At 39.9% G+C, this 25,579-nt stretch overlaps 1 long non-coding RNA gene across 1 annotated transcript; it reads left to right on the top strand.

The window, feature by feature from the left end:
- Window positions 1-12,893: 12,893 nt before the first annotated feature.
- Window positions 12,894-14,716, top strand: LOC146666701 (uncharacterized). The gene is made up of 4 exons (XR_014912456.1): window positions 12,894-12,999; window positions 13,695-13,743; window positions 13,912-13,975; window positions 14,371-14,716. It is a non-coding gene; the product is annotated as an uncharacterized LOC146666701 (long non-coding RNA).
- The last annotated feature ends 10,863 nt before the right edge of the window (window positions 14,717-25,579 follow it).

The following is a 25,579-nucleotide window of genomic DNA, read 5'->3' as shown; positions in this document are numbered from 1 at the left end:
CCGAGTTAACGATAAAAACGATAACAAAATAACGCTGAAAACCGATAAAAACCCTGAAAACCATACATTTCACACCTGAGCCTCAACTCTCGCGGCCCGGTACCAAACGACTCACGGACCGGTACCGGTCCGAGGCTCGGGGGTTGGGGACCGCTGCATTAAGTGCACTAATTTCTCACACTTATCAGTGGCTCATGGTTGCTTAAGGCCTATGTCTGTACTTGACCATAGAGGCAGAGCATCATTCAACCTGCCAGCTGCCTATCTTGGGAGCTTTTCAAGGATGACAGACTCCACTTTCTCTGCAGCAAGACAGCTCATAACTTTTTTACAGTGTCTCCCTGTCCTCATACTTCTATATATTCTTCTGTAATAGATAACTATACACTATCATTGCAATCTACACTACAGCTCAAAAGTTTGAAGTCAATTTTCACCTGGTTTATAACCATGTGATTGGTCCACACAGCAGTGATTGTTTCTAAGATTTGGCGCACGTATAAGTGTGTAGACATTTCCTAATGCATCATGGGTGATTCAACATAAATGATTCATTAAACACACATCTGTGAAAACATTTCTGATCATTTTCATGTAATATTATGTTAAAGTAAATGTAAATTATTAATTAAAAGACAACTGTTTGAAACTGACCACAAACTTTTGAGCAGTAGTGTGTGTTGTATGCATGTGTCTGTCTGTATCTGATCAGGATTTTGTCATCAGTGTCAACAAAACGCTCATTTTTTTAGCTGTGTCCATCATCAAAATTGAGGTGGAGTGTTTTAACTCTGATGGCAATCTCTCCCTAACAAGTCCACTTTATTGCGTGCTCATTTTCTCCTATTAGTGGCTCATACGTATATAATTAGGAAACATGCAGAGGTCCTCAACCTTTTTTGCGCCATGGACCGGTTTATGCCCGACAATATTTTCAAGGACCGGCCTTTAAGGTTTCGCAGATAAATACAACAAAATAAAACTAGTACCGGTACCGAAAAAAGAAGATTTATTCATAACACACTTGAAAAGGCCCAGGGACACCGAGTTAACGATAAAAACGATAACAAAATAACGCTGAAAACCGATAAAAACCCTGAAAACCATACATTTCACACCTGAGCCTCAACTCTCGCGGCCCAGTACCAAACGACTCACGGACCGGTACCGGTCCGAGGCCCGGGGGTTGGGGACCGCTGCATTAAGTGCACTAATTTCTCACACTTATCAGTGGCTCATGGTTGCTTAAGGCCTATGTCTGTACTTGACCACAGAGGCAGAGCATCATTCAACCTGCCAGCTGCCTATCTTGGGAGCTTTTCAAGGATGACAGACTCCACTTTCTCTGCAGCAAGACAGCTCATAACTTTTTTACAGTGTCTCCCTGTCCTCATACTTCTATATATTCTTCTGTAATAGATAACTATACACTATCATTGCAATCTACACTACAGCTCAAAAGTTTGAAGTCAATTTTCACCTGGTTTATAACCATGTGATCGGTCCATACAGCAGTGATTGTTTCTAAGATTTGGCGCACGTATAAGTGTGTAGACATTTCCTAATGCATCATGGGTGATTCAACATAAATGATTCATTAAACACACATCTGTGAAAACATTTCTGATCATTTTCATGTAATATTATGTTAAAGTAAATGTAAATTATTAATTAAAAGACAACTGTTTGAAACTGACCACAAACTTTTGAGCAGTAGTGTGTGTTGTATGCATGTGTCTGTCTGTATCTGACCAGGATTTTGTCATCAGTGTCAACAAAACGCTCATTTTTTAGCTGTGTCCATCATCAAAATTGAGGTGGAGTGTTTTAACTCTGATGGCAATCTCTCCCTAACAAGTCCACTTTATTGCGTGCTCATTTTCTCCTATTAGTGGCTCATACGTATATAATTAGGAAACATGCATTAAGTCAGCGGTCCTCAACCTTTTTTGCGCCACAGACCGGTTTATGCCCGACAATATTTTCAAGGACCGGCCTTTAAGGTTTCGCAGATAAATACAACAAAATAAAACTAGTACCGGTACCGAAAAAAGAAGATTTATTCATAACACACTTGAAAAGACCCAGGGACACCGAGTTAACGATAAAAACGATAACAAAATAACGCTGACAACCGATAAAAACCCTGAAAACCATACATTTCACACCTGAGCCTCAACTCTCGCGGCCCGGTACCAAACGACTCACGGACCGGTACCGGACCGAGGCCCGGGGGTTGGGGACCGCTGCATTAAGTGCACTAATTTCTCACACTTATCAGTGGCTCATGGTTGCTTAAGGCCTATGTCTGTACTTGACCACAGAGGCAGAGCATCATTCAACCTGCCAGCTGCCTATCTTGGGAGCTTTTCAAGGATGACAGACTCCACTTTCTCTGCAGCAAGACAGCTCATAACTTTTTTACAGTGTCTCCCTGTCCTCATACTTCTATATATTCTTCTGTAATAAATAAATATACACTATCATTGCAATCTACACTACAGCTCAAAAGTTTGAAGTCAATTTTCACCTGGTTTATAACCATGTGATCGGTCCATACAGCAGTGATTGTTTCTAAGATTTGGCGCACGTATAAGTGTGTAGACATTTCCTAATGCATCATGGGTGATTCAACATAAATGATTCATTAAACACACATCTGTGAAAACATTTCTGATCATTTTCATGTAATAATATGTTAAAGTAAATGTAAATTATTAATTAAAAGACAACTGTTTGAATCTGACCACAAACTTTTGAGCAGTAGTGTGTGTTGTATGCATGTGTCTGTCTGTATCTGACCAGGATTTTGTCATCAGTGTCAACAAAACGCTCATTTTTTAGCTGTGTCCATCATCAAAATTGAGGTGGAGTGTTTTAACTCTGATGGCAATCTCTCCCTAACAAGTCCACTTTATTGCGTGCTCATTTTCTCCTATTAGTGGCTCATACGTATATAATTAGGAAACATGCATTAAGTCAGCGGTCCTCAACCTTTTTTGCGCCACAGACCGGTTTATGCCCGACAATATTTTCAAGGACCGGCCTTTAAGGTGTCACGGATAAATACAACAAAATAAAACTAGTACCGGTACCGAAAAAAGAAGATTTATTCATAACACACTTGAAAAGGCCCAGGGACACCGAGTTAACGATAAAAACGATAACAAAATAACGCTGAAAACCGATAAAAACCCTGAAAACCATACATTTCACACCTGAGCCTCAACTCTCGCGGCCCGGTACCAAACGACTCACGGACCGGTACCGGTCCGAGGCCCGGGGGATGGGGACCGCTGCATTAAGTGCACTAATTTCTCACACTTATCAGTGGCTCATGGTTGCTTAAGGCCTATGTCTGTACTTGACCACAGAGGCAGAGCATCATTCAACCTGCCAGCTGCCTATCTTGGGAGCTTTTCAAGGATGACAGACTCCACTTTCTCTGCAGCAAGACAGCTCATAACTTTTTTACAGTGTCTCCCTGTCCTCATACTTCTATATATTCTTCTGTAATAGATAACTATACACTATCATTGCAATCTACACTACAGCTCAAAAGTTTGAAGTCAATTTTCACCTGGTTTATAACCATGTGATTGGTCCACACAGCAGTGATTGTTTCTAAGATTTGGCGCACGTATAAGTGTGTAGACATTTCCTAATGCATCATGGGTGATTCAACATAAATGATTCATTAAACACACATCTGTGAAAACATTTCTGATCATTTTCATGTAATATTATGTTAAAGTAAATGTAAATTATTAATTAAAAGACAACTGTTTGAAACTGACCACAAACTTTTGAGCAGTAGTGTGTGTTGTATGCATGTGTCTGTCTGTATCTGATCAGGATTTTGTCATCAGTGTCAACAAAACGCTCATTTTTTTAGCTGTGTCCATCATCAAAATTGAGGTGGAGTGTTTTAACTCTGATGGCAATCTCTCCCTAACAAGTCCACTTTATTGCGTGCTCATTTTCTCCTATTAGTGGCTCATACGTATATAATTAGGAAACATGCAGAGGTCCTCAACCTTTTTTGCGCCATGGACCGGTTTATGCCCGACAATATTTTCAAGGACCGGCCTTTAAGGTTTCGCAGATAAATACAACAAAATAAAACTAGTACCGGTACCGAAAAAAGAAGATTTATTCATAACACACTTGAAAAGGCCCAGGGACACCGAGTTAACGATAAAAACGATAACAAAATAACGCTGAAAACCGATAAAAACCCTGAAAACCATACATTTCACACCTGAGCCTCAACTCTCGCGGCCCAGTACCAAACGACTCACGGACCGGTACCGGTCCGAGGCCCGGGGGTTGGGGACCGCTGCATTAAGTGCACTAATTTCTCACACTTATCAGTGGCTCATGGTTGCTTAAGGCCTATGTCTGTACTTGACCACAGAGGCAGAGCATCATTCAACCTGCCAGCTGCCTATCTTGGGAGCTTTTCAAGGATGACAGACTCCACTTTCTCTGCAGCAAGACAGCTCATAACTTTTTTACAGTGTCTCCCTGTCCTCATACTTCTATATATTCTTCTGTAATAGATAACTATACACTATCATTGCAATCTACACTACAGCTCAAAAGTTTGAAGTCAATTTTCACCTGGTTTATAACCATGTGATCGGTCCATACAGCAGTGATTGTTTCTAAGATTTGGCGCACGTATAAGTGTGTAGACATTTCCTAATGCATCATGGGTGATTCAACATAAATGATTCATTAAACACACATCTGTGAAAACATTTCTGATCATTTTCATGTAATATTATGTTAAAGTAAATGTAAATTATTAATTAAAAGACAACTGTTTGAAACTGACCACAAACTTTTGAGCAGTAGTGTGTGTTGTATGCATGTGTCTGTCTGTATCTGACCAGGATTTTGTCATCAGTGTCAACAAAACGCTCATTTTTTAGCTGTGTCCATCATCAAAATTGAGGTGGAGTGTTTTAACTCTGATGGCAATCTCTCCCTAACAAGTCCACTTTATTGCGTGCTCATTTTCTCCTATTAGTGGCTCATACGTATATAATTAGGAAACATGCATTAAGTCAGCGGTCCTCAACCTTTTTTGCGCCACAGACCGGTTTATGCCCGACAATATTTTCAAGGACCGGCCTTTAAGGTTTCGCAGATAAATACAACAAAATAAAACTAGTACCGGTACCGAAAAAAGAAGATTTATTCATAACACACTTGAAAAGGCCCAGGGACACCGATTTAACGATAAAAACGATAACAAAATAACGCTGAAAACCGATAAAAACCCTGAAAACCATACATTTCACACCTGAGCCTCAACTCTCGCGGCCCGGTACCAAACGACTCACGGACCGGTACCGGTCCGAGGCCCGGGGGTTGGGGACCGCTGCATTAAGTGCACTAATTTCTCACACTTATCAGTGGCTCATGGTTGCTTAAGGCCTATGTCTGTACTTGACCACAGAGGCAGAGCATCATTCAACCTGCCAGCTGCCTATCTTGGGAGCTTTTCAAGGATGACAGACTCCACTTTCTCTGCAGCAAGACAGCTCATAACTTTTTTACAGTGTCTCCCTGTCCTCATACTTCTATATATTCTTCTGTAATAGATAACTATACACTATCATTGCAATCTACACTACAGCTCAAAAGTTTGAGGTCAATTTTCACCTGGTTTATAACCATGTGATCGGTCCACACAGCAGTGATTGTTTCTAAGATTTGGCGCACGTATAAGTGTGTAGACATTTCCTAATGCATCATGGGTGATTCAACATAAATGATTCATTAAACACACATCTGTGAAAACATTTCTGATCATTTTCATGTAATATTATGTTAAAGTAAATGTAAATTATTAATTAAAAGACAACTGTTTGAAACTGACCACAAACTTTTGAGCAGTAGTGTGTGTTGTATGCATGTGTCTGTCTGTATCTGATCAGGATTTTGTCATCAGTGTCAACAAAACGCTCATTTTTTTAGCTGTGTCCATCATCAAAATTGAGGTGGAGTGTTTTAACTCTGATGGCAATCTCTCCCTAACAAGTCCACTTTATTGCGTGCTCATTTTCTCCTATTAGTGGCTCATACGTATATAATTAGGAAACATGCATTAAGTCAGCGGTCCTCAACCTTTTTTGCGCCACAGACCGGTTTATGCCCAACAATATTTTCAAGGACCGGCCTTTAAGGTTTCGCAGATAAATACAACAAAATAAAACTAGTACCGGTACCGAAAAAAGAAGATTTATTCATAACACACTTGAAAAGACCCAGGGACACCGAGTTAACGATAAAAACGATAACAAAATAACGCTGACAACCGATAAAAACCCTGAAAACCATACATTTCACACCTGAGCCTCAACTCTCGCGGCCCGGTACCAAACGACTCACGGACCGGTACCGGACCGAGGCCCGGGGGTTGGGGACCGCTGCATTAAGTGCACTAATTTCTCACACTTATCAGTGGCTCATGGTTGCTTAAGGCCTATGTCTGTACTTGACCACAGAGGCAGAGCATCATTCAACCTGCCAGCTGCCTATCTTGGGAGCTTTTCAAGGATGACAGACTCCACTTTCTCTGCAGCAAGACAGCTCATAACTTTTTTACAGTGTCTCCCTGTCCTCATACTTCTATATATTCTTCTGTAATAAATAAATATACACTATCATTGCAATCTACACTACAGCTCAAAAGTTTGAAGTCAATTTTCACCTGGTTTATAACCATGTGATTGGTCCACACAGCAGTGATTGTTTCTAAGATTTGGCGCACGTATAAGTGTGTAGACATTTCCTAATGCATCATGGGTGATTCAACATAAATGATTCATTAAACACACATCTGTGAAAACATTTCTGATCATTTTCATGTAATAATATGTTAAAGTAAATGTAAATTATTAATTAAAAGACAACTGTTTGAATCTGACCACAAACTTTTGAGCAGTAGTGTGTGTTGTATGCATGTGTCTGTCTGTATCTGACCAGGATTTTGTCATCAGTGTCAACAAAACGCTCATTTTTTAGCTGTGTCCATCATCAAAATTGAGGTGGAGTGTTTTAACTCTGATGGCAATCTCTCCCTAACAAGTCCACGTTATTGCGTGCTCATTTTCTCCTATTAGTGGCTCATACGTATATAATTAGGAAACATGCATTAAGTCAGCGGTCCTCAACCTTTTTTGCGCCACAGACCGGTTTATGCCCGACAATATTTTCAAGGACCGGCCTTTAAGGTGTCACGGATAAATACAACAAAATAAAACTAGTACCGGTACCGAAAAAAGAAGATTTATTCATAACACACTTGAAAAGGCCCAGGGACACCGAGTTAACGATAAAAACGATAACAAAATAACGCTGAAAACCGATAAAAACCCTGAAAACCATACATTTCACACCTGAGCCTCAACTCTCGCGGCCCGGTACCAAACGACTCACGGACCGGTACCGGTCCGAGGCCCGGGGGATGGGGACCGCTGCATTAAGTGCACTAATTTCTCACACTTATCAGTGGCTCATGGTTGCTTAAGGCCTATGTCTGTACTTGACCACAGAGGCAGAGCATCATTCAACCTGCCAGCTGCCTATCTTGGGAGCTTTTCAAGGATGACAGACTCCACTTTCTCTGCAGCAAGACAGCTCATAACTTTTTTACAGTGTCTCCCTGTCCTCATACTTCTATATATTCTTCTGTAATAGATAACTATACACTATCATTGCAATCTACAGTACAGCTCAAAAGTTTGAAGTCAATTTTCACCTGGTTTATAACCATGTGATCAGTCCATACAGCAGTGATTGTTACTAAAAATGGGCCCATGTATAAGTGTGTAGACATTTCCTAATGCATCATGGGTGATTTAACATAAATGATTCATTAAACACACATCTGTGAAAACATTTCTGATCATTTTCATGTAATATTATGTTAAAGTAAATGTAAATTATTAATTAAAAGACAACTGTTTGAAACTGACCACAAACTTTTGAGCAGTAGTGTGTGTTGTATGCATGTGTCTGTCTGTATCTGACCAGGATTTTGTCATCAGTGTCAACAAAACGCTCATTTTTTTAGCTGTGTCCATCATCAAAATTGAGGTGGAGTGTTTTAACTCTGATGGCAATCTCTCCCTAACAAGTCCACTTTATTGCGTGCTCATTTTCTCCTATTAGTGGCTCATACGTATATAATTAGGAAACATGCATTAAGTCAGCGGTCCTCAACCTTATTTGCGCCATGGACCGGATTATGCCCGACAATATTTTCAAGGACTGGCCTTTAAGGTGTCGCGGATAAATACAACAAAATAAAACTAGTACCGGTACCGAAAAAAGAAGATTTATTCATAACACACTTGAAAAGACCCAGGGACACCGAGTTAACAATAAAAACGATAACAAAATAAACCTGAAAACCGATAAAAACCCTGAAAACCATACATTTCACAACTGAGCCTCAACTCTCGCGGCCCGGTACCAAACGACTCACGGACCGGTACCGGTCCGAGGCCCGGGGGATGGGGACCGCTGCATTAAGTGCACTAATTTCTCACACTTATCAGTGGCTCATGGTTGCTTAAGGCCTATGTCTGTACTTGACCACAGAGGCAGAGCATCATTCAACCTGCCAGCTGCCTATCTTGGGAGCTTTTCAAGGATGACAGACTCCACTTTCTCTGCAGCAAGACAGCTCATAACTTTTTTACAGTGTCTCCCTGTCCTCATCCTTCTATATATTCTTCTGTAATAGATAACTATACACTATTATTGCAATCTACACTACAGCTCAAAAGTTTGAAGTCAATTTTCACCTGGTTTATAACCATGTGATTGGTCCACACAGCAGTGATTGTTTCTAAGATTTGGCGCACGTATAAGTGTGTAGACATTTCCTAATGCATCATGGGTGATTCAACATAAATGATTCATTAAACACACATCTGTGAAAACATTTCTGATAATTTTCATGTAATATTATGTTAAAGTAAATGTAAATTATTAATTAAAAGACAACTGTTTGAATCTGACCACAAACTTTTGAGCAGTAGTGTGTGTTGTATGCATGTGTCTGTCTGTATCTGACCAGGATTTTGTCATCAGTGTCAACAAAACGCTCATTTTTTTAGCTGTGTCCATCATCAAAATTGAGGTGGAGTGTTTTAACTCTGATGGCAATCTCTCCCTAACAAGTCCACTTTATTGCGTGCTCATTTTCTCCTATTAGTGGCTCATACGTATATAATTAGGAAACATGCATTAAGTCAGCGGTCCTCAACCTTATTTGCGCCACAGACCGGTTTATGCCTGACAATATTTTCAAGGACCGGCCTTTAAGGTGTCGCGGATAAATACAACAAAATAAAACTAGTACCGGTACCGAAAAAAGAAGATTTATTCATAACACACTTGAAAAGGCCCAGGGACACCGAGTTAACGATAAAAACGATAACAAAATAAACCTGAAAACCGATAAAAACCCTGAAAACCATACATTTCACACCTGAGCCTCAACTCTCGCGGCCCGGTACCAAACGACTCACGGACCGGTACCGGTCCGAGGCCCGGGGGATGGGGACCGCTGCATTAAGTGCACTAATTTCTCACACTTATCAGTGGCTCATGGTTGCTTAAGGCCTATGTCTGTACTTGACCACAGAGGCAGAGCATCATTCAACCTGCCAGCTGCCTATCTTGGGAGCTTTTCAAGGATGACAGACTCCACTTTCTCTGCAGCAAGACAGCTCATAACTTTTTTACAGTGTCTCCCTGTCCTCATACTTCTATATATTCTTCTGTAATAGATAACTATACACTATCATTGCAATCTACACTACAGCTCAAAAGTTTGAGGTCAATTTTCACCTGGTTTATAACCATGTGATCAGTCCATACAGCAGTGATTGTTACTAAAAATGGGCCCATGTATAAGTGTGTAGACATTTCCTAATGCATCATGGGTGATTTAACATAAATGATTCATTAAACACACATCTGTGAAAACATTTCTGATCATTTTCATGTAATATTATGTTAAAGTAAATGTAAATTATTAATTAAAAGACAACTGTTTGAAACTGACCACAAACTTTTGAGCAGTAGTGTGTGTTGTATGCATGTGTCTGTCTGTATCTGATCAGGATTTTGTCATCAGTGTCAACAAAACGCTCATTTTTTAGCTGTGTCCATCATCAAAATTGAGGTGGAGTGTTTTAACTCTGATGGCAATCTCTCCCTAACAAGTCCACTTTATTGCGTGCTCATTTTCTCCTATTAGTGGCTCATACGTATATAATTAGGAAACATGCATTAAGTCAGCGGTCCTCAACCTTTTTTGCGCCACGGACCGGTTTATGCCCGACAATATTTTCAAGGACTGGCCTTTAAGGTGTCGCGGATAAATACAACAAAATAAAACTAGTACCAGTACCGAAAAAAAGAAGATTTATTCATAACACACTTGAAAAGGCCCAGGGACACCGAGTTAACGATAAAAACGATAACAAAATAACGCTGAAAACCGATAAAAACCCTGAAAACCATACATTTCACACCTGAGCCTCAACTCTCGCGGCCCGGTACCAAACGACTCACGGACCGGTACCGGACCGAGGCCCGGGGGTTGGGGACCGCTGCATTAAGTGCACTAATTTCTCACACTTATCAGTGGCTCATGGTTGCTTAAGGCCTATGTCTGTACTTGACCACAGAGGCAGAGCATCATTCAACCTGCCAGCTGCCTATCTTGGGAGCTTTTCAAGGATGACAGACTCCACTTTCTCTGCAGCAAGACAGCTCATAACTTTTTTACAGTGTCTCCCTGTCCTCATACTTCTATATATTCTTCTGTAATAAATAAATATACACTATCATTGCAATCTACACTACAGCTCAAAAGTTTGAAGTCAATTTTCACCTGGTTTATAACCATGTGATCGGTCCATACAGCAGTGATTGTTTCTAAGATTTGGCGCACGTATAAGTGTGTAGACATTTCCTAATGCATCATGGGTGATTTAACATAAATGATTCATTAAACACACATCTGTGAAAACATTTCTGATCATTTTCATGTAATATTATGTTAAAGTAAATGTAAATTATTAATTAAAAGACAACTGTTTGAATCTGACCACAAACTTTTGAGCAGTAGTGTGTGTTGTATGCATGTGTCTGTCTGTATCTGACCAGGATTTTGTCATCAGTGTCAACAAAACGCTCATTCTTTTAGCTGTTTTTGTCATCAAAATTGAGTTCATGGCAATCTCTCCCTAGCATGTTCACTTTATTGTGTGCTCCTCAATTTACTCTACAGCTGAAAAAAGTTTGAAGTCAGTTAGAAACGTCTTTTTTTAAAAAACAAAAAACAAAAAACAACCAAGATCCGCTTTTAGATTTTGCAAATTAATTGGGAATGCAAATAAATATTATTCCTTAAAACTTGCATAGATCACCAATTATGAATGATGATTGATTAAATATTACCTGGTGTATGGATTACAATAATAATAGCGAGTGTGTAGATTATATTACCTTTCCTCAGTTTATCACATTAAATCTCAGCTTACTAGTGACCCAGCATTTTTCTAAGTACAGAAGCACTAACCAACATCATTTTTTCAAGTAATATAAAAATCATCTTTATATATTACCTTTTTAAACATCCCATTTTCTTTCTAATGTCATTAAAACAAGTTTGCACATTTGAATAACCGTAGTCAGACCTCCAGATCTTTTAAGCTTTCAATTTTTTTCTCAGTGTCACACATGGATTAGTTTTCGTCTCTTTCAATAAGAAAGTCAAATCTTCAAACCCTAAAGCAATCTTTGTTTCTTTCAATCATTCCAATATTTTTCATCTCCTGTTATATAATTGCAGTTAACCAGGGCTTAGCTACTCTGATCCACAGCAATTTTGGGGGTGTGGATACCTATTTTCTTTTTTTCACAGGTGCGGAGCCTTTTTTAAAAAAATAACGAATAAACTGCATTTTTTAAAAGTACCTTTAACATAAATGTAGACTGACAAGTAACTCAACCTTTAACACGGTGATCATAGTGAAGTTTCTAGTTCAGATCAAAATTATTGTTCTGATTAAGGAAACAGTAAATCTGGCCACATTATTGTCCCGATCCTCCAATCTTCCCTTTCCAATGTGACTAAATAAAATGCAACTTTTTTTTAATAAAAGCAGTTAATAAACCCAGATATTTCTTACAGTAAGAATCCTCCAACAACCTTTCAAAAGAATTTTTTTTGTCTTTCCTCAATTTTGAGACCAACTGAACCCACAAACCTGAAGCTGCAGACCCCAAACTAACCAAATTTAATGTTTCCTTAATCAGCACAGTAATTTTTAAGTCTTTATGTGTTATGTTTACTCACAGTTTTGATGCTTGCTTCTTCGACTTGATCCACGATTAGCTCTGCACCATCGCTCTGCTGTTTTCTCTCTCCTCATGCTTCTCCTTCATTCGTCCTGTCCTCAGATATAATCCAACCTGCCTCCTTGTTTCCTCCTTGACTTGTATTCGCAAAATTTCCAGTTAAATTAAGAGTAATCCAGAAAAGTTTCCCTGCTTCAAAAGCTCTTCCAGTTGCTTGTCTTCTTGTCCTCCTTCAAATGTGCAGTTTATATATTTGTATTTATTTGACTTCATATTGCCATGGCAACATAACACAGAGCATCATGGTAGATTAAAGCAGGTGGTTCTGTCCTCTACAGAAATGCTGATAAACTCAATTTATTTGAGTTGTCTTAATTTAGAAAAACTAAGTAAGACAGAAGTTTTTCTTCTCAGTGCGGAGGGATGAAAGATGTGTTTTGAAAATGCCACTCACTACCGTCCTCCTCCCTAGCACGGATCAGTCCGCAAGTTCATGGTGCCAGCATTTTTTATGGAATATGTTGAGCAAACCTAGAAAAGCGTCAGCTCAAGGGATTATTGTTGTCATTGCTGTGGATCTTTACCTGATACACTGACTTGGTGAGTAAATGTTTACTCTTATTCAAACTGATTTTGTGGCTTCTCTTAGTTTAGCACCGTGCTAGCTAGTTAGTGTTAGCCTAGCGTTGCTGCTGCGGCTGGGCTCATGTTACTTAGAAATGAACACCACAGCCTTAAAAACCTTATATAAAAATGTGTCTGTGAAATTTTCTGTTGATTGTTTGAAATAAAAAAAGTGAGATAAGAGCCCAGACAAAATTCTTCGGGGGGGTGAAAACAATAAGCCAGGAGTTAGCTGTGCTCGCGGACTCTTACCAAGCCTTGACCTCCCGGTCAGCTATAACAGAGCTCTCGTCGGAGCCTGTGCGTACTTGTAAGCGCAGCAATGGTGGAGGAGCGCGGCTAAAAAACCTATTACTTTTTCTGGGTCACAAAATCAACTTTTAAGATATTTTCAGGCGAGAATGTAGCTGTCGAAAGTTCAAATATCTGCTCGATTTATCAAGACGTCAACATATTTGCAAAAATGCCCAGACGTTTTCCAAGACGTCCATTTTTTTCATGCTTTGTGGCACCTTGAACATCTGTGGCATCTATTAATGTCAAATCTAGCCTTTATTTAACAACATAAGCAAACTCTATGTTACAATGATTGCACAGCCATTAAGGATCAAATCGGTTTCTGAAAAATGTTCTGTTTTTTCTCCCTCTGCTTGCTTCATACTGTCTTTGAGGCTCGGGACCAGCACTCCTGCTGTTGGACAGAAAGACATCAACTCAGTGGTAAGTATTTTGGTTTTCCAATATATTAGCAACTGTCAGTGACATTTATATTAATCAGGCTGAACTTTAATCATACTTTAGATCAGCCTGTTTTACTTATTGTTTTACTTCTTTTTTGGTTTGGGGAAGTTGTTTCTTTACTGATCTTTTCCTGTCTTCTGTTATTAGACTTGAGATATGACTGCACTAGGCTGTTGCTGGTGACTCCAGTTAATTCTACAAGACATGCTGTGTAAGTAAACAAACAACAACAGTTTGGTCTGCATTTCTTGAAAGATCACATCCCCCAAACTTAGTTTAGAGGGTCTACACTGAATATAGTGAAGTCTGCAAGTTTAACAGCAAAATTTGTTTTGTGCCCAAATCATTTTGCACATCATTAGAATGAAAGTTATTGGCCATCTTTGCATAGCCCTTTTTAAAATGATGCTTTCATGACATTATTGTGTGTCGGGTGGGGGTCACGGCTATCCAGACTGACAATTTGGACATTGAATGTCACCTCTCCAGTGGGGAGGGAGCCTGAGATTGTCTAAATTGGAGTCTGTTTCATACCAAATGCAGAAAAAAATGTTTTAAGAAAGCAATTAAGTTCATGTTCCAAAAAATATGATTGTTTGCTTGCAGGACAACAGGAGAGATGAGTCCTCCGTCACAGATGGTGTGGTCAGTGAAGATGGTCGCCTGCAGGTTCAAGCTCATTGCATCTCCAACCCACATCCACTGCCACTGTACTTAAGGGAAGTTAAAGACTTTCTTCTGCACCTATATTTGGATCACCTCGATCCGTGATAGTCATTCAGGCAGTAATGCCTGGACTGGAAACAAGCCATCCTTAAAATATTACAACATTCCAGCTCATGTGTTGGAATGAAAAACAAATGTGTTGTTTAAATTAGAGACTACACTTGTGACAGAACAACAAATATTTTATTTTGATTATATAAGTAATTTAAGTACAAAACAAACTTGTGGTAGGCCTAAACTTATTTTTAGAATAACTAAATCTGAGACTTTGTTTCATTGTAAGATTATAACCGTGATGGCAATATAATTGTTTGTTGTTCAGCAGAACAGTGTCCAGTATGTTGGCTGTTATACTTTGTTGTGTTTGAAAATAAAAGTTGGTCTGATTTTAACATCATTACAAAAAGTGTTGTTAATTATTTTTAATCATATTCAGGTTACCACAAATTGTTTTTCATTTAGTTGAACTTGAAATGTTTGTCAGTAAGTAAACAATTAGTACTGTACAGTCAGAAATATCAAGTTATTCTTAATACTGCAGACTTGCAATATTAGTCATCTTAAGTAAGCTTTACTTAGTTTTTTTGAGGCAACGAGTTCTGGGAACTAACAAGGCTGTACAGTGTACTCAAAATGAGTAAGTTGCCCTAACTTGGTCATCTCACTTGATCCAATTTTTTTGAGTTCTGGGAACAAATGAGCTTGTACAGAGTACTCAAAATAAACAAGTTGTCCTAATTTAGTCATTTTAAGTTAAGCTTTACTCAATTCTTTTGAGGCAATGAGTTTCCTCAATTTTTTTGAGTTCTGGGAACTAATTAAATTTTACAGTGTATGTTAATAATCTTTAAACAGACACTCCCTGATCCTGTAAGAGCAGGAATTTAACTACAAACCCTCATAGTTCCCATCAGTATCATTCATTCTGCTCTGCCTCAATGGTCACAGTGGCTTGTTTAAGTACGTTTGCCCCATAGAAATCCACTGATGTTCAGTGAGTCCCTTTGATACATGTTTAGACCTTCATAATTTTCACGGTGCATGAGTGTTATATCTCCATCTCATCCTAAACATTTTACCAACATGTAAAAGGCACACATCCACAAGATTTTGATTTGTTTAATTTTAATTGAAACTTGTTTTTTTTTTCTGAATAAATGTGTGAGATGGCCCTCAGGCCTCTAAATCCACGTCCAGGTTTGGGTGACTACTTGGATTAGGGGAGAATTATTTAGAGCAATGTTTGTCACTTTGGTTAATTGCTAAACTCAGGCCGTTTTTGTTCAGTCTTTTTCTAACTGAACTTTCACATTTAACATGCTAACTGAAGCCTGTAGAGTCTGAGATGTAGCTCTTTTATTTTCTGTATTGTACAGTCTGACTTAGGGGTGGATTTGCTGGGATTGGTGACTGTGTTGCATGTTTTGAATAATCTTCTTCAGCGTAGACTTTTGGTGTAAGATGATAGTGAATGAAGAAAACTATAAAAAGCTGCTGTGGTTTTAATTTTCCAAGAGAGGTAATGCACATAATACAGAGACGAGCGCACGGGGGATATCCAAATTCTAGGAAGGCAGCCTGCTGCTGTACACAGGCGGATTCTTCTCAGTCATAGTTCTTAACAACTTGACTGTTTTCTCCAACCACACAAAGAGTGCTGTTTCCATTCTGGGAAGTCTACTCATTGGTGTAGGTAGTTCTTCAAATTACCTATATATGAGCAGCTGTATTAGCTTTAACTTATCATATGTTAAATATTATACTTTCCTGGTTTAAAATTTATGATGGCTCAAAATTCAAACCTTACAAATTAAAACCCTGAATCATCACCACCTGTGTGAACTACAAGAGTGCCATCATTTTTCTTTTCAATCCATTAAGTACCAAATGTTTATTTTGTTTTATTTTCACTTGCTGAACATGGGACGGATTTGACTGGGGGAAAGAAAACCGAGAAAGAAAGAGGAAAAGAAAAACAGCGGGGAAGATGAACGTGATAAAGGACAAAAAAGAAAAACAAACAGACAAAAAAATACATATATCAATCACCTGGATCACCTGTCAGGAAAAAAAAGAAAACGAGCAAAAAAGAGAGCAATTTAATAAATAACATCATCGCGATGATCTATGTGAATATAACAGTAAACACTAACTATTGAATATTATTGTGCAGCACGTAAGATCGACAGCGCACAGTGTGCTTTGAGGTAGGAGCCAGAGTGACGGGGAGGGGGGGGGTCACTGCTCGAGATCTCACAGTACAGTATAAGAGTCCCGCCACAAGGAGACACTAAAGGCTTTCAAACCAACAGTTTCTGCTTCCAAAGTGGCGCCAGCCGTCACCACCGATCATCGTACTTATGTAACATAGACTGTGGATGCATGTTTAAGTTGATACATCACTTAAAGCCACCACTGTTCAGGCATCACATCTGTCCATTAGGTTTCCCTTTCATACTCAACATTTTTATCCCTGGGTACTAACTTTTTTGTTTTTGCTGACTGTTTATTTATTTGTTTGTTTGTCTAATGCTCTTGTTGCACTGCTAAATAGGCTGTAGCCAACATGATTTATAAAATGATTATAAAATCTAAGAAATTACTGCATTATTTTACCTACTCTTATTAAACTCACTTTCCTAAAAACTGATTGCAACTTCTAACTTGTGACGTAAATGTTATGCCTCAAATTTATTTCACATCATTCATGGGAGACATGTTTGATAAATGATAAGTTAACAAGTCACTGCTACCAGCCTAATCTATTCATTGGGGCGACCTGCGTGTTGTGTTGCATTGTCTGATTTGGTGGTAGTGTGTAAACACCTCTAGAGGCCACTGTTGTATAGCTGCTGCAAACTGAACGTGCCCGTACCAGAGGTTATACTCAAAATGGCAGCTGCCAGGAAGTCTCTTTGGACATTTGTGTTCACCCTTTATGAAATAGATATGTTGTATTACAAGGTACTAATGCACCCTTGCATTGGTAAAATAAATTCTACTAGAATAGCTGATACTCCCTTACAGAAGATTTATTTTGACCTTTCTAAAGCCTTCTTTAAAAATTAGAAAATAAAATGAAAACAGGCATATCAAAACAAGCCTACTAGAAATACTACTCTGCATTACATCCTAACACTTGGCTAAATCCTAATATGTAATTCTGGTTTAATAGTTTATTACACTAAATGTGATTATGCACAAAAAAAAAACATGTTGGGTTTACTTAATTCAATAGTGGACACTGGTTGCACACTGATGTTTTGCTTTGGCAGGAGCTTAAACAACTGAGGTGAAGTTATTCATATTCAATAAACCTGTGCAATTTGTGTTGATAAAGTTTGATTGAAACAAAATATCCAATTTGAGCTCCTGGATATTTTAATCCTTCACAATTTTCACACTTTATTCCAACACTATTCAGTGACTTTTACCCAAATACTATTTGGTCACTGGAATACTATATGTTATCTTCAAATGACATGTTGGTATTATATTCCAAATACACAATTTTCCAGTGAAGGCCTTATAACAGATTGTATTGTTCTCTTCCAAGATTGTTGCCAGCATCCACTAGTAACCTTTCAAAACAAAAACACTAATATCACTGCAGTGACAGTAGGTAAACCAGGGGTCTCAAACTCACGGCTCGGGGCCAACTTGCGTGAGGCCCGTGTCAGCCCTACTTGCCACCCTTACTGTTGACGTGAAGAAAGGAAATACAATTTGGCCCTTGAAGTTCGTTTTTGTTACGAGGGGTTTTGTTGTTGAGTGCAATTTGAAAATAAGTTGTTTTAAAAGCAAAAATGTTTTAAAATGAGGGCAATATGAGCAGAGTAAAAACATGTTGAGGGATTGGCTGTATTAGTTCAGTGAGAGAGTTATATGTGAAGAAAACAATTTTCACTAGCAGTCAAAAACTAATGTGTTCACTTATGTCTGCATTTTTATTTTGTTAAATATGGACAAAACTATTGTAGAAATGCTTCCACGTGTCTGGCCAGAAAGAGAGTATCTTTCCTTTTTATTTGTTAGTTCAATAAAAAGGTTTCAGTTAGTGAGAAGTTTTTTGCATTCACATTTGCAGTTTTGTTATACAATATTTGAAACAAACAAACAAAACACTACATTTTCTGAAAGATTTGTGGGTGTTTTCTTGTTTGTTTGTTTTTGTACTACTTGAACACTAAAGTGGCCCTCCAATGACATGACAGTACCAGCAGTGGCCCACAGCTCATTTAAGATTGACACCCCTGCTTTAAGGTGTTATTATGTGGATATGTTGGTTTTATTTAGTTGCTGTCAACAAGTGGAAGGTAACCTAATGAAGCCTGTTATTTCTTTCTGTGGCTCAGAAGTTGGAAATTTCAATAACAGTGCGTTATCCAATTACTCAGATTGTCAGAGGAGTTCACATTTCCCTATATACTCGATTAAAATACCCCATCTTCGATCCATCCCATACAGGTCACCCTGACAACACTGAGCAGTCCCTTCAGTGACAGGCTGCTGCTGCTGTCAGACTGTACACTGCACAACAGCAGTGAATGTACACCACATATGAACACACTGGGGTCTTTACATATATCAGTGTGCAATACTAAATACCTGCTACTATTAACACCCAAACACTGCACTATGTTTCATTCTTCTTCTATTAGTAATCTGTATAATTGCATCATATATGTGTATATATGTATGTCTGTATATGTATGTGTGTGTATTTGTGTGTGTGTACGTCTGTGTGTATGTGTAGATAGATAGACAGAGTGATTTACATATATAAGTACATATCTATTCATTGTACCTGCATAGTCTATATTTCTTCTATTTTTGCAAAACATTATTGCTGTTAGGTATGCTGCATGTGTTCATTTGTTCCTGCCTTGTGTACTCTGCTGCAGTAACAATTTGAATTTCCCAACTTATCTGAACTGTATCTAAACCCAGCTGATATCTGGCTAAATTTTCTGGTGAGCATCCAAATCACACTGGACTGAAGTTTACACTGTATAATGCCTGATTTCTTGTAAATATTTAACGAAATATATATTGATAAAATGCTTAACAGGCCACAGTGAACAATGGAAAATAAAATTTAAATAAATAATTAAAAAACACCCAAAAACACTCAAAAATATTTATTTTTTAGAGATGTCTTAACCTGGTTATGCTGTACCATCCAGATGAAGTCGTGAGCCAAAGATCCTTTAAGTTTCATCTAATGAACTTACCTTTTCCTACATATGAGAAATGATCTGGTGTGAAGTAAATTGGGTTTGTATATATGTAGCCTCAGATGAGCATGAAACTTCATTTTTGACCTGCTTAATAGCAGTCTCAAATATTAAAGTCTATTAAATCAATTAACCAATGCAGCAGCTGAAATATGACACCAAAGGCCACTCTTAATACAGACAGAAGTCAGGTAGTCAAAAATCTCTTATTCTGCTTTTTGTATTCTGAACTCTGAATCTTGAGTGGACAGCCAACAATCCTACAAATAGACTAGAGCAGGGCTGCCCAATCCCGGTCCTCGAGAGCTACCGTCCTGCAGCTTTTAGATGCATCCCTACTCCAACACAACTGAATCAAATGAATGGCTTGTTATCAGGCCTTTGCCAAACACGATGGCATGCTGAAGAGGTAATCAAACCATTTGATTCAGCTGTGTTGGAGTAGGGATGCATCTAAAAGCTGCAGGACGGTAGCTCTCGAGGACTGGGATTGGGCACCCCTGGACTAGAGGATGTGCCTGAAATGTTTGTTAAAACAAATAACTGGACCTTAGTTGTTAATAAGAATCAGAATACTTTATTAATCCCGTGGGAAATTAGGGTTACAGCAGGCAGCACGCCAATGGCACATGCGCACTTACAAAGGAACCTTCTGACCAACTTTACACAAACATCACATTGGGGAGACATGTAAGAAAGGTAGGCTGATAGGAAAAAACAACGAAAATACACTACATGAGGTAAGAGGAGGAGGGAAAAAAACTCCACTCAGACTGAGCTCCTAGTGGGAGAACAGTTTGATAACAGAAAAAACACCTGAAAAGTTTATCATATTATTGTTTTGTAATATGTCAGGGTTGTTCCAGATAGGTGTACGTTTGCATGGGATTAATGAAGACGCCGTCAATTTTAGAAACTCCCACCATGCTGTCAGAGAAGAGCTGATGTTGATGCTTTTAAAGCATTCATGTCGTTGGATGTTTGAGCTGATAAATGGTAGGTCTGAGATCTCTAGATTATTGCAGAGTGCTTGTTCTACATCTAGCCAAGGTTCATCTAAGAGGGTGTGTTTTAGCCATCCTGAGATAAACTGAAGCCTGTTGGCTAAGAAGTAGTGCTGAAAGTTAGGCAGTTCTAGTCCTCCTTTATCCTTGGTCTTTTGTAGTGTTTTTAAGCTTATACGTGGGGGTTTATTTTTCCAAAGGAATTTGGACATACATGAATCTAGAGATCTGAACCAATCTTGTGGCGGTTTAGTTGGGATCATTGAGAATAAATAATTTATTTTTGGTAAGACCATCATTTTTATAGCGGCAACCCTTCCCATGAGTGATATGGGTAGACATTTCCATCTAGCCAGATCATCTTCTACCTTCTTTAAAAGTGGGATATGGTTTAATTTAGTTAGATCTGCAAGCTTGGGAGAAACATTAATACCTAAATATTTTATATTTCCCGATTGCAGTGGTGTAGAAGAGGAATTATGGAAGGAGCAATTAATCGGTAGGACTGTAGATTTTGACCAGTTAATTGAGTAATCTGATATTCTTGCAAAAGAGTTTATCAATTCAATCACCCCAGAGATATTGGTTTGTGAATTTTGGAGAAAGAGTAACACATCATCCGCATAAAGGCTGATTTTATGTTCCACGTTCTTGCATTTTATGCCCTTAATTACTGAATTCTGTCTAATTGCTGCTGCTAGTGGTTCAATAAAAATTGCAAATAGTGAAGGGGAGAGTGGGCATCCCTGCCTGGTGCCCCTCAAGAGACAGAAGCTGGAGGATGTCTGGTCATTTGTTCTGACACAAGCTGTTGGGGAATTATATAATATTTTTAACCAGTTTATGAAAGAGGATCCAAAACCAAATTTGTGTAAAGTTGCAAATAGAAATTTCCAGTTAACTCTGTCAAACGCTTTTTCTGCGTCTAAAGAGAATATTGTAGTTTCTAGGTTTTTACTGTATGAGTAGTCTATCAAATTAAGTAATCTACGTGTATTTGTTGATGAGTGCCTACCTTTTATGAAACCAGTTTGGTCAGGATGAATTAAGAGGGGGGTTATTTTCTCCAGTCTCTTTGAGAGAGCTTTGCAGATTATTTTAAGGTCTACATTTATAAGGGATATTGGACGATAGCTTGAGGGATATACAGGGTCTTTGCCTGGTTTTAGCAGGAGATTAATGTTTGCAGAATTCATATTTGATGGAAGTCTGCCCTTTTCTTTAATTTCCAACAACGTTCTGTAGAAAACTTGCCCCTCCCTTCCTTCCCTCCCCATCTCCAGCTGCCTCCCTCTTCCCGCTCCACCACAACCACCCACACATGCAGGGCCTTGGAGTAGGGGTATGTCACCAGGGTGCAGAGGAGGCTACCCCCCCCCCCCCCTCTGTCCCCTTCTGGCTGCCTCTGCCTCAATTTTATCCCACAACTTAGACATTCACATTACTCACACTCTCATTACACATACATATAGGATCTTGGGGGTGGGCACGATACACGGAGCCCAAAGTACCATCAGGGTGTACACCCCACCCCTGGCATCGTTGCCCACCTCTCAATTTTAAATACACGTAGACATTGAGGGCTATCAGGAGGGACCATGCGCTTACCTGCTGCTCTCTGGCAGGTAGCTCCATGCCCTCCTGGGTTTTAAATGCACCTTAGAACACACATGCATCAACATTACAATGAGCGGGTGGAGGGAGGTTCGGAGTCTTCTCTCACCCCCGTTCTCTGCGACCTGCTGGAGCAGGGGGGCTAGGACTAGGAGGAGGAGTTGGCTGTCCGACTGCGGTCTGGAGTGTGGAGCCTTCCTGCTGCTGCGGAGTCGGGGCGATCTGCCTCCCCCCACCGCAGGGAAAAGGGAAACACCACCTGGGTCTGGGTGCGGTTCCCCCCTCCAGGGGCAAAGGTACCTAGACCCGGTTTGTAGAATACGCTTGGGGAGTGTGATCGTGTGTACAACATCTCTTTATGTCTGTCTCCACGTTGGTTGAGTGTGGAGTAAGTGCATATGAGAGCATGAGGGTGGGAATGGATGTTTGTATCTGTGTGTGCCTGTATGTCTGTGTCTATATGTCAGGTTGGGTGTCAGGCGCCACCTCTCTGGGGACATCTCAGGCCCTCCAAGGTTTGGAGGCCTATCTCCCCCTACCACCACTTCCCCTGCCAGTGGCGGACCCCCTCAGACATCGGTGCGTTGGTGGTTCTTTGTGTCCGGGGATGGGCGTCCAGGTACACACCGGCTCACTCCTTGGCGGCCGCTTATCGGGGCCTGGAGCCTGGGGCTCGCTCGGGCCACTTCGGAGGTGGGGTGCCCCCGGCCTCTCGGCCTGGGGCTCGGTCACTCAGGCGCAGCTGGCTGCCGGCGGAGCTCACGGGCGCGTCACTGCAACCCCCCCTGGCTTCTGCTCCGCGGCTGCTGAGTGAGCCCTCATCTGGGACTCTCCTCAGCTCTTTCCGGGACAGTGGCGCAGCTGCCCCTCTGTTGGTCTTCCTTGGTCTCTTGTGTTCTGGGGGCCTCTGGATGTCTGGAGTTTTGATCTCCTCCACACTTGCTTCACGCCCTGGAGGACGGGGCTGTGGCCCCCCCACACCCTCTAGCAGATTATTACATGAAGGAACCTTTTAAAAAACAAAAAACAAGCGCGTCCATGCTCACAGGTGTACACACGGGCGATCACACCCACAAACTACACCCTTTTTGGCTCCTACCTCAAAGCACACTGTGTTCTGTTGATCTTATGTGCTGCACAATAATGTTTAATATTTAGTATTTACTGACATATTCCCATATATCATTGTGATGTTGTTTATTCTATTACTCTTGTTCTCTTCTGCTTGCTTTCTTTTTTCTTTCTCAGCAGGTGATCCAGGTGATTGATATATGCATTTTTTTTCTCTGCCCGTTCTGTTGGTTTTTGTCTTTTGCCCTTCTCCCCCGTCCCTCTTCTCAGCTGTTTCTCTTTCCCTCTTTCTTTCTCCCCTTCTTTCCCCCAGTCAAGTCTGTCCCGTATTCATTAAGTGAAAATAAAATAAACAATAAAAGGTGAATCAAATGGACCATTACGGCAAGGCTGGGATGGTCAGTTTGGTAAAGTAAAAAAAAAAAAAAAAAACAGAAAAAACACCTCAGCACAAAAGCACATGACTATCAATACACCATAGAAACACAAGACAAGCAACAGGGGCAGGTAAAGGGTAAGAGAGAGCCGGTGTAGACAGCGCATCCGGTCCTGCAGCATATCTGCGCTGGTCCAGTTGACTGCCATCTTCCCCGGTAGGGCACAATCATCGAAGGCGTATGGAAAGGGAGGGGGGATCAGTGTGTGCATATCAGTGTGTGTGTGTATCCAGAGTTCAGCTGAGACAGTGTCCTTCGCCCCGACAGGCTAAGTAAACAGTCTTCCAGCCAACCCAGGTGGCCTTGCATGGGATGGGAAGAACAGTCATAACCGTGATGGGGGTCCGCAAATTTGATAAGCTCAATGTTCTGACTGTCACATGAAGTCTTTCAGGTTGTTTTACGTTTACTATCACAAATGAATGTTTTTTTCCCCTAATGAATATACATTTTAGGTCTAAAGTGTCTAAAATCTGCAGTTTTGGAATTTTTCATGTGGGATAACAAAATTAAAAAACAAAGAAAAAAAACACTCCAAAAAAACAAGTGATACATGTGATGAAGGACTGACATAATTTGATTCATAAGACTTTATTTGATATTCACATACTGTAAGCAGAAAACAGCTTTAACAAAGGAAACTTGATGGAAAGGACTAACACCAAGCTTATCCATCTTTTCCTGTAAAGAAAAACTGAAAAATCAAACCAAAGTAATAAATTACAGATCTCCCTTAAATGTAAAGTGAACTTTCTAATAGGCTCTTCTGGCCTTTGTCTGCAGTCATAAAACATGGCACGCAAGGTACCCACAGCTGTTTTGTCCCCGTACAGTTCTTTAAATTGAAGAAAGATCTTATCTGGCGTATCCCGCTCCACTTGCTCTCCTAATGCACTCAGCACAAAATCACACTGCTGCTCTATAGACCACTTTTGAGCATGGAGCATTGCACTAATCTGGCTCTCCCGGTCTTCATAATTCGTGTTAAGCCACAAAATTCTGGTACACAGGGTGCACCAATAAAAAATGGTGACACCATATTAACGGTTTCAGATAGTTCATCAGCCATATTGATCAGTCTAAGGCAGGTGGTTTTGTATGCTGGTCAAAAATCCTGTCAACAAACGTCAAATGTTACGTATGGTTCAAAATGACTCCCGTACAAGAACATTGTAAGGTCTACTATTGACCAGTAAGAAACCACCACACTCACACTGCAATGGGGTCCACAAGATTTAGTTTTCTTCCTCCAAGTCAGACTACAGGCTGAGGACACAACTCCGGCCTGGAATCCAAGGCCCAAAGCCATGAACTTCTTCTTTTTGCATGTTGTTGTAAGTTAAAATCCTAATAAAACGTCTAATTATTTATTTACCTGCTGACTGCAAAACAGCCACCACACCTCCGGCTGTCGCTTCTCCTCCATTAGAAGCTGCAGCAGACGACATCATGCCTGCAGCGCAGGAGCCTGCAGCTATTCCAGCTGAATTGAAACCTGCAGCTCCCAGAAGAGCAGGAGCAGTGACTACAGCACCTACTGCAGGAAGACAAGACATGTATCAGACATGGATCGGGCTTTGATTCAAATTAGTTAAAGATAAATAAACTGCTTACTTGCTCCTGCAGCAGTACACACAGCTGTCACTATAACACAACATAAGAACACACATTAACATCTAACTGGGCCATAGCTCAGCACACAGCTGATCAAGGATTTAGATCAAGT

This window comes from Rhamphochromis longiceps, linkage group LG7 (assembly GCF_057381845.1).
Source record: "Rhamphochromis longiceps isolate RC_006_pf linkage group LG7, R_longiceps_female_GT1.1, whole genome shotgun sequence".
NCBI classification, from domain to species: Eukaryota; Metazoa; Chordata; class Actinopteri; order Cichliformes; family Cichlidae; genus Rhamphochromis; species Rhamphochromis longiceps.
The sequence above is the reverse complement of the archived record's forward strand: the minus strand, read 5'-3'. Positions and strand labels throughout refer to the sequence as shown.